The following is a 10,889-nucleotide window of genomic DNA, read 5'->3' as shown; positions in this document are numbered from 1 at the left end:
AGCCCCATTTGGGAGATGGACTGTTTCCAACCTGATTACTTTGCACTTAGAACAGCGCCTGGCACATAATAAGCACTTAAGCACCATTTTTAAAAAATGGGAACAGAGAATACAGCGGGGCGGCCCTAAGAGAGGCCTGTGTTCTTGTGATAACAGACCTCAACCCCCTTTCAGTTCTATCTAGAGGAAGTTGAAGTGGTAAACCCAAGGTCAGTTTGAACAGCTCCATTCCTCCTGGCTTCCCTTTGCTGATTCCTACAGGAAAAAACAAGGTACAGGAGAGCCTGCATAGACACCACAACAGAGACAAAGCCAGGAAGCCACTTTGTCCCTCAATGGGATTCATATGAAATGTGTCCGCTGGCGAAAAGGGTGTTTTAGTATTCTGTCATGGCCTGACCCATCCAGGATGGTACAGGACTCATCCAGTTCATCAAGGTGACAGATTCCCTAAAGGAAGCAGCCAAAGAAACCACTAGTCAGCAATAAATCTGCCCCACTAAAGGTGATTATGTCGGGAAAGAGGTTCTGAGCAAGAGGCAATGGCTAGGCTCCATATTTATGTTTCTTTACAACGATGGTCAGAAGTGAAGCTGCGCAGCATTGAAAGCCAAAAGATTATTTTCAGTTGCCACTCTGAAATCCTGAGTTCAATCCTCTCCGCTCATTATCCCCGGCAATGAATCATTCACAATAATGTGTGACATTTGCAAAGTGCTTACAATGTCACTATACCAAGCACTGGGAAGATACAAGCAAATCGTCTTGGACGCAGTCCCTGTCCTACTTGGGGCTCTCAGTCTCAATCCCCATTTTACAGATGAAGTAACTGAGGCCCAGAGAAGTGATGTGACTTGCCCAAGTCCACCCAGCAGACAAGTAGCGGAGCCAGGATTAAAACCCATGACCTTCTGACTACCGAGCCCAGGCTTTACCCACTATGCCATTCTGCTTAATCAAAGCTAATCTCACGGACACTTCAATCTTAATATACCCAAAAGAGAACTCCTCATTTTCCCACCTAAACCTTCTCCTCCTCACAATGTCCCCATCAAAGTTGACAAAGCCACCAACCTCCTTGTCCTGGGAATCAACCTTGACTCATCTCTCTCCTTCAACTCTTCAACTCTCATATCCAGTCAGAGACCAAATCCTGTCAGTTCTCACTTCTCAGCGTCTCCAGAATCTGCCCATTCCTTTCCATCCAAGCTACTGCTATGCTGGTCCAACACTCGTCTCATCCACCTTGACTCCTGCATCGGCCTCCTCTCTGGCTTCCCTGCCTCCAGCCTCTCCCATCTCCAGTCCAGTCAAGGGCAACCTCGCCAAGATCTGCCCTTTGTCACTCTGCTGCCCGGGACAATTTTCTAAAACATATTTCTGGCACCATCTCCTCACTCTTTAAGTGTCTCCAGTGGTTGCTAATCTACCTTTGTACCAAGCAGAAACTCCTCACTATTGGATTCAAGGCACTCAATCAGTTCTCTTCCCCCTTAACCTCTACAACCCATCCCACATATTTCACTCCTCCAATTGACTTTCTTGTCTTGTCTTATGCCATTGAGTTGTTTCCACCCCATGGCGATACCACAGATGCATCTCTCCCAGAACACCCCGCTCTCCATCTGCAATTGTTCTGGTAGTATAACCATAGAGTTTTCTTGGTAAAAGTACTTCCACACAGTAAATTCGAGCCTCTAGCCTCGACTCTCTCCCGTGCCTCTGGTGAGTTTTGACTTGTAGCAGATTGCCTTCCACTCGCTAGCCACTGGCCAAGCTACAAATAGAATGGGCAAGCCTCTGCTTTACTCTCCCTTTCATAGCCAAGACTGGTAGAGTACTGGAAACTCTCCAGGTGCAACCCTGAGAGGGGCTAGTTGACTGTACCATGGTCTTATCTCTCTCCCCATTTATCCATCAATCAATTGTATTTATTGAGCGCTTACTGTGTGCTGAGCACTGTACTAAGTGCTTGGGAGAATCCTATATAACAATATAAAGGAGTCGATAGGTACAGTGCCTGCCCTTGAGTTTAGAATCTAGAGGGAGAGACAGACATTAATATAAATAAATTACAGATATTTATGTAAGTGTTGTGAGGCTGAAAGAGTGGTGAATAAAGGGAGTGGGAGAAGAGGAAATGAGGGCTTAGTCAGGGAAGTCTTCTTAGAGGAGACGTGCCTTCAAATAAGCCTTTGGAAGTGGGGAGAATAATTGTCTGTCAGGAAGAGGGAGGACATTTCAGGCCAGGGGCAGGATGTAGGTGAAAGATCAGCAGACAGAGGAGATGGAAGTACAGTGAGTAGGTTAGCATTACAGGAGCAGAGTGTGTGGGCTGGGTTGTAGTAAGAAACACAAGTTGCCTCGAATTCCTCAACGCCAACTCTCTCCTCGACCCCCTCCAGTCTGGCTTCCGTCCCCTACATTCCACCGAAACTGCCCTCTCAAAGGTCACCAATGACCTCCTGCTTGCCAAATCCAATGGCTCATACTCTATCCTAATCCTCCTCGACCTCTCAGCTGCCTTCGACACTCTGGACCACCCCCTTCTCCTCAACACGCTATCCAACCTTGGCTTCACAGACTCTGTCCTCTCCTGGTTCTCCTCTTATATCTTTGGCCATTCATTCTCAGTCTCTTTCACGGGCTCCTCCTCCACCTCCCATCCCCTTACTGTAGGGGTTCCTCAAGGGTCAGTTCTTAGTCCCCTTCTGTTCTCTATCTACACTCACTCGGTGAACTCATTCGCTCCCACGGCTTCAACTATCATCTCTACGCTGATGACACCCAAATCTACATCTCTGCCCCTGCTCTCTCCTTTTCATCTCCTCCTGCCTTCAGGACATCTCCATCTGGATGTCTGCCCGCCACCTAAAACTCAACATGTCCAAGACTGAACTCCTTGTCTTCCCTCCCAAACCCTGCCCTCTCCCTGACTCTCCCGTCACTGTTGACGGCACTACCATCCTTCCCGTCTCACAAGCCCGCAACCTTGGTTTCATCCTCGACTCCGCTCTCTCGTTCACCCCTCACATCCAATCCGTCACCAAAACCTGCCGGTCTCACATGCGCAACTGCTACCCTGCTGGTTCAGTCTCTCATCCTATCCCGACTGGATTACTGCATCAGCCTCCTCTCTGATCGCCCATCCTCCTGTCTCTCCCCACTTCAATCCATACTTCAGCTTCATGCCGCTGCCCGGATTGTATTTGTGCAGAAACGCTCTGGGCATGTTACTCCCCTCCTCAAAAATCTCCAGTGGCTACCAATCAACCTACACATCAGGCAGAAACTCCTCACCCTTGGCTTCAAGGCTGTCCATCACCTCGCCGCCTCCTACCTCACCTCCCTTCTCTCTTTCTCCAACCCAGCCTGCACCCTCCGCTCCTCTACCACTAACCTCCTCACTGTGCCTCGCTCTCGCCTGTTCCACCGTCGACCCCCGGCCCACATCCTCCCCATGGCCTGGAATGCCCTCCCTCTGCCCATCCGCCAAGCTAGCTCTCTTTCTCCCTTCAAAGCCCTACTAAGAACTCACCTCCTCCAGGAGGCATTCCCACACTGAGCCCCCTCCTTCCTCTCCCCTTCCTCCCCCTCCCCATCCCCCCCACCTTATCTCCTTCCCCTCCTCACAGCACCTGTATATGTGTTTGTACATATTTATTACTCTATTTATTTTACTTGTACATATTTACTATTCTATTTATTTTATTTTGTTAATATGTTTTGTTTTGTTGTCTGTCTCCCCCTTCTAGACTGTGAGCCCACTGTTGGGTAGGGACCATCACTATATGTTGCCAACTTGTACTTCCCAAGCACTTAGTACAGTGCTCTGCACACAGTAAGTGCTCAATAAATATGATTGAATGAATGAATGAATGAATGAATGAATGAATGAAAGAAGAAAGTAGCGTGATGAGGTTGGAATGATCCCTTATTCACACCCTCCCTCCTGCCTCAAATTTCCTCCCCTTTCTACCCAACAGATCACCACTCTCCCAACTTCAAATCCCTAATGATGTCATATCTCCTCCAGGAAGTCTTCCCTGGCTAACTTTTCATCTCTACCTATTCTCCCTCATTTCTGCATCACTGATGCCCTTAAGTTCAAACCCGCTAAGCCCTTCGATATTCACTCCACCACCAAGCATGTATAAGTGTATCCTTATACTCTCTTGTTTCCCTTACTTGTAATTTAATGTCTGCCTGCCAGCACTAGATTGTAATCGCCTCAGGAGCAGGAATCACATCTACAGTTCTACTTTACTCTCAAAAAGGCTTACTGCAGAAGCAGTGTGGCTTAATGGAAAGAGCACAGGCTTGGGAGTCAGAGGTCATGGGTTCTAATCCTGCCTCCAGCACTTGTCAGCTGGGTGATTTTGGGCAAGTCACTTAACTTCTTAGTGGTTGTTGCCTCATCTATAAAATGGGGATTAAGACTATGAGCCCCACCTGGGACAACCTGATAACCTTGTATCTACCCCAGTGCTTAGAACAGTGCTTGGCACATAACAAGCACTTAACAAATACCATTTTTATTATTACAGTGCTCTGCTCACAGTATTTTTGATTGATTGCTCAGTCACAATAGTTCCTTCCTGGTGCAGGGAATGTGTCTACTAACTCTGTTATACTCTACTCTCCCAAGTGTTTAGTACAATGCTCTACACACAGTAAGTGCTCAATATATACAATTGATTGATTGATAGGTGCTTGAAACAGAATTTTTTCCATCTCTCCCTATTCCCCTTTAGCTATTCTGACTCTGTGGTTAACAGCTGTAGGAAGAGTGGGAGGGAAAGTGGAGGGGGCAGATGAGATTGGAAGATGACCAGGGACAAGTGAGAATAGGCTCACCCCCAGGTCTGGAACACATTCCCTCCTCAAATCCGACAGACAGTGACTCTCCTCCCCGCTTCCAAATCCTTATTGAAGGCACATCTCCTCCCTAAGCTTTCATTTCCTCTTCTCCCTCTCCCTTCTTCATCACTCTGACTTGATCCCTTTATTCATCCCCACAGCACTTATGTCCATATCTGTAATTTATTTATATTCATGTCTGACTCTCCCGCTAGATGGTAAACTCATGGTGGGCAGGGACTATGACTACTATATTGTTATATTATTCTCTTTCAAGTACTTAGAATAGTGCTCTCCACACAGTGGGAACTCAACAAATATGATTGACTAACTAGTCACATTGATGTGCACTATAATATTTAAATTCATTCATACAGTCATATTTACTGAATGCTTACTGTGTGCAGAGCACTGAGCTAAGATCCTGGGCTTTGGAGTCAGAGGTCATGGGTTCAAACCCCGGCTCCACCAATTGTCAGCTGTGTGACTTTGGGCAAGTCACGTACCTTCTCTGGGCCTCAGTTCCCTCATCTGTAAAATGGGGATTAAGACTGTGATCCCCCCATGGGACAACCTGATCACCTTGTAATCTCCCCAGCGATTGGAACACTGCTTTGCACATAGTAAGTGCTTAATAAATGCCATCATTATTATTATTATTATTACTAAGCACTTGGGGGAGTACAATACCATCATAAACAGACACATTCCCTCCCCACAATGAGCTTACAGTCTAGAGGGATGGCTGCAGAGATGGGGTATCAATTACTGAAGGAGGGGAAAGAGAAAAGCAGTGGAATGAGGGCATGAGAAGGGTCCATGCTGTAGCTACGTTTATGTTGTTCGGCCACATGGATTTCCGCGGGAAGATTAGCAATTTTATGAAGTGACTTTTCTCTCCTATCCAAGAGGGCTGTTCCTCACTTCTCCTGATCAGTATTCCCAGAACACCTGGATCTTTTTAATCATCTCCACTTCATCATAGGCAGGATGCCATCCCGCTAGCCTAATCACCAGTCTTTTCCGCTGCACCATCTCACTGGGGCAGGGAGATTTATAATAGTGATTAATCCTCATTCCCTTCCCACCGTTGCAGAGCTCTGTAACCTTTTGAGACCCCATACCCCATCCAGTTCTTCACTAAACATTAGAGCTCTACTTGCTGAGCCGGCAGGGTAAGAAAAATACAGTGGTGGGAATCATTTAAGAATAATATTAATGATGGCATTTGTTAAGCGCTTACCATGTGCATAGCACTGTTCTAAGTGCTGGGGAGGATACAAGGTGATCAGGTGGGGCTCACAGTCTTTAATCCCCATTTTACAGATGAGGTAACTGAGGCACAGAGAAGTTAAGTGACTTGCCCAAGGTGACATAGCTGACAATTGGCAGAGCCGGGATTTGAACCCATGTTGGAAAAAACTCTGCAACGTGGCCCTGCTAGATGTAGTTAAAGATTTGAGATTGTTATTCTCCTATTCAGATGTTCTGCTTTCTCAGGTATTTCTGGGAAGAGAAGCTTCATGACTTCATGGAGTAGCTGCTTTATTCAGCAGGATTAATAATAATAATATTGATGGCATTTGTTAAGTGCTTGCTATGTGCCAAGCACTGTTCTAATTACTGGGGGATAAAGGGTAGTCAGGTTGTCCCACATGGGGCTCACAGTCTTAATCCCCATTTTACAGATGAGGTAGCTGAGGCATAAAGTGAAGTGACTTGCCCAAAGTCACACAGCTAACAAGTGGTGGAGCCAGGATTAGAACCCACAACCTCTGACTCCAAGTCCATGCTCTTTCCACTAAGCCACACTTTTGTTTTGTTGTCCATCACCCCCCTTCTAGACTGTGAGCCCGTGGTTGGGCAGGGATTGTCTCTATCTGTTGATGAATTTTCCTTTCCAAGTGCTTAGTACAGTGCTCTGCACACAGTCAGTGCTCAAGAAATGATGAATGAATGAATCTATAATTCTATTTATCTATTTTGATGCTATTGTTGCCTGTCTACTAGTTTTGTTTTGTTGTCTGTCTCCCCCTTCTAGACTGTGAGCCCATTGTTGAGTGGGGATTTTCTCTATCTGTTGCCAAATTGTACTTTCCAAGCACTTAGTACAGTGTTCTGCACACAGTAAGTGTTCAATAAATACGACTGAATGAATGAATGAATCGACGCGTAGGTCAAAGCAGGTGAAAATCCGAGCAAGGAGATTCTATCCCCTTGCTTGTTTTCTTATAGGATCTTTTAGGACAAGGGGAATCCCTCGTGAATTGTGAGAGAGCGAGCACAATGGATTAACTTGCACAGAGAGGAGGAACGATTCATGGCAGAATCTCACAGTGATTTCTCACCCTTTCGGACAAATGCTAGAATCATTTAAAAAATATATATCCCCAAAGCCTTTTTAGAGCATTTGTTTCTTTTCCAATGGATTCAAGCGTGAGAACGGTGCGATCATAATTCAGTCCCTGCCCACTGAGTCTGTCAACAGAGGCTCCTCTTTCCATCTGGGGGCCTGAAGGAAATAGGACAGGTTTGTCTGCTAAAGAAAAAAAGACTCAAACCTCAGCTTTGGTGAAACACAGGCTTGGGACCTTGATTCATACACAGAACGGACCTAAGCTTGGCCAGTAGCCATAATAATATTGGTTGAGTGTCTGCTATATATGATGCACTGTCCTGAGAGCCTGGGGAAGTCAACAGAAGCGAAAGACATGATCCTTGCCCACAAAAAGCTTCCCATACCCTCTCACAAATGAATAATAGTAATGGCGTTTGTTAGGTGCATACTATGTGCCAAGCACTGCTCTAAGCGCTGACACTGTTTGAAGCGCTGGCACTGCACCCCGAGATCTAGTTCTGTGGTGAAGCTAAGGGAATATCCCCGATAACCCTGGTAAATGCTCTTGTTTGGAAGCTTCCTTCATCCCGTGTCACTGAAAGTATAACGGGGGCAAGGACTCGTTGTTCCATCGGTGAGTTAGGCAGGGAATCTATCCGCGATATCTGAGTGCTTACTGGGTGCAGAGCACTGTGCTAAGAGCTAGGGAGAGTGCCATTCGATAGAGTTGGTAGACACAATTCCTGCCTTCAAGCAATTTATAATCCATCATAGCAAGCACCCTTCCCCTTTTTTTCCACTATGGCAGTTCCACTCCCTAGCCAGGCCGCCATGCTCTCCCTGCCTAGCCCTTCCCCTAAGATTCTGTGTTTGAGGAATTTTACTGGTCTATTGGATAAAGCACAGACTTGAGAGTCAGAAGACCCTGGATTCTAATCCTGACTCCGCCACTAGTCTGCTTCACTTTACTTCTCTGAGCCTCAGTTCCCTCATCTGTAAAATGGGGATTAAGACTGTTGAGCTCCATTTGGAACAGGGACTGTGCCCAACACAATTTGCTTGTATCCACCCCAGCGCTTAGTACAGTGGGGAGATGTGACCTGAACGTTTTTAAGAAAAATTGTCTGGACAGCCGAATGAAAAATGGACTAGAGGGGAGAGAGATTGGAGACAGAGAGGTCAACCAGGGTGCAGTAGACAAGGTGGGATCAATCAATAGCATTTATTGAGCGCTTACTATGTGCCAAGCACTTTACTAAGTGCCTGGAAGAGCACATAACAATGATGATGGCATTTGTTATGTGCTTACTATGTATCCATCACTGTTCTAATCATTTGTGTAGATACACGGTAATCAGGTTGGACACAGTACCTGTCCCACATGGGGTTCACGGTCTTATTCATTCAATCGTATTTATTGAATGCTTACTCTGTGCAGAACACTGTACTAAGCGCTCGGGAAGTACAAATTGGCAACATTTAGGGATGGTCCCTACCCAGCAACAGGCATTTTATAGATGAGGTAACTGAGGCACAGAGAAGTTAAGCAACTTGCCTAAGGTCACATAGTAAACACTTAAATACCACAGTTATTATTATTATTAGTTGTAGTAGTAGTTGTACAGTCCAATCAATTGCTTAAACCCTAACAGGTGGTGAACAGAGGCAAATGACAACCTGTTTGGAGACAAAGAGGCCAGTAATCAAGCATAAGCAGCCGACTGGACCATGAAGTGGCATGGATGATTATGTCACCTTTGCCAAGGCCCCCTTACCAGAGTCTGTAATCCTACCACTGGCAGCCAGACTGGTCTGTTCATCTATGCCACCTGCAACCCTGTCCAATTCTCATTTTTGAGACAGCACAATCCTGGCATCAGCAAAAGATTCAGAGTCTTACCAAGAGCCAAGATGCTCCTAAACCATAGTATTTTTGCCACTGATAATGAAGGCAGCAGAGCGCCGCAGCGTTTCAAACTCTCAGACTTGGGCCAGCGACTCTGAATTAAAGTCAAATCAGCCGCTGGAAAGTCCCTGGTCTGTGTCACCATTGCAATCTCTTAGTTCTAGCCCCAGTCCCTGCTATCGCTCACCGGTATGAAGTGGGATGGAATGATTTCTGACCCTTTTCCTCCAGATAAAAGTAGTCATTTCCTTCCTCTTTCCTGCCCTTCTCCCTACTCCTTTCCTCCTCACTTTAAAAAGAACCCAGTACCTCTATTCCCCAAGGGAATTTGGGGCTGGCACACAAGCTTGTTTTTTCCGGCAAAACAGGGAGCATCTGTGATGAGCAGGAATTTATCTTTTTTTTGCACTATCTCAAGGGAAACTGATAAGCTCCAGCCTTGGTTGCAGTGTTTGGCCCAGAGGAATAGGTTTTAGTGATCTGAGGTAGAGTCCCCCCACCCCCCCCCCCCACCTTTCTCCCCCATTATCATGTTCATTATCATGTTCTCCCCCCAATTTCCTCTGCTCCTCCTCCCCTCCCCATCATCCCTACTCCCTCCCCCGCCACAGCACTTGTGTCTATTTATACATATTTATTACTCTATTTATTGTATTAATGATGTGTATATATCTATAATTCTATTTATTTTGATGGTATGATGCCGGTCTACTTGTTTTGTTGTCTGTCTCCCCCTTCTAGATTGTGAGCCCGTTGTTGGGTAGGTATTGTCTCTATCTGTTGCCAAAACGTACTTTCCAAGTGCTTAGTACAGTTCTCTGCACACAGTAAGAGCTCAATAAATACGATTGAGTGAATGAATGAACGTTCATTCATTTATTCAATCCTATTTATTGACCACTTACTGTGTGTAGAGCACTGTACTAAGCACTTGGGGGAGTACAAAATAACAATACATTCCCTTTCCACAATGAGCTTACAATCCAGATGGGGAGGTAGATGCTAAATGTTTCCCCTCTCCTTAGGAAGCTCCAGTGGTTGCCCATCCACCTCTGCATCCAGCAGAAACTCCTTACCATTGGCTTTGAAGCAGTCAATCCCCTTGTCCCCTCCTACCTCACCTGACTACTCTCCTACTCCAAGCCAGCCCGCACACTTTGCTCCTCTAATGCCAATCTACTCACTGTACCTCGAGCTCATCTGTCCCATCACCTACCTCTTACCCATGTCCTGCCTCTGGCCTGGAATACTCTCCCTCTTCATATCTGACAGACAGTTACTCTTCCCACCTTCAAGAGGCCTTTTATTGGGCACTTATTGCATGCAGAGCAGCATACTAGGCACTTATAATCATAAGAATGATGGTATTTCATCCCCCCCGCCTTACCTCTCCCCCTCCTCCCCATCTCCATCCCCCCCGCTTACCTCCTTCCCTTCCCCACAGCACCTGTATATATGTATATGTGTTTGTACGTATTTATTACTCTATTTATTTATTTATTTTACTTGTACATATCTAGTCTATTGATTTTATTTTGTTAATATGTTTAGTTTTGTTCTCTGTCTCCCCCTTCTAGACTGTGAGCCCACTGTTGGGTAGGGACCGTCTCTGTGTTGCCAACTTGTGCTTCCCAAGCGCTTAGTACAGTGCTCTGCACACAGTAAGTGCTCAATAAATATGATTGATTGATTCCCTAAGCCCTCATTCCTCTTTTCCCACTCCCTTCTGCATCAGTCTAACTTGCTCTCCATATCCCTCCACCCCCTAGGTCAAACAGGATGCAC

At 46.0% G+C, this 10,889-nt stretch overlaps 1 non-coding gene across 1 annotated transcript; it reads right to left on the bottom strand.

Moving 5' to 3' along the window:
* Positions 1 to 1,735: 1,735 nt before the first annotated feature.
* LOC119930227 lies at positions 1,736 to 1,873 on the bottom strand. Its single transcript, XR_005451714.1, has one exon. It is a non-coding gene; the product is annotated as a small nucleolar RNA SNORA7 (small nucleolar RNA).
* Positions 1,874 to 10,889: the final 9,016 nt, after the last annotated feature.

The sequence above is a fragment of the Tachyglossus aculeatus genome, chromosome 6, assembly GCF_015852505.1.
Source record: "Tachyglossus aculeatus isolate mTacAcu1 chromosome 6, mTacAcu1.pri, whole genome shotgun sequence".
Taxonomy (NCBI): Eukaryota; Metazoa; Chordata; class Mammalia; order Monotremata; family Tachyglossidae; genus Tachyglossus; species Tachyglossus aculeatus.
Note: the sequence above shows the minus strand (reverse complement) of the source record. Positions and strands in the feature narration are given on the sequence as shown.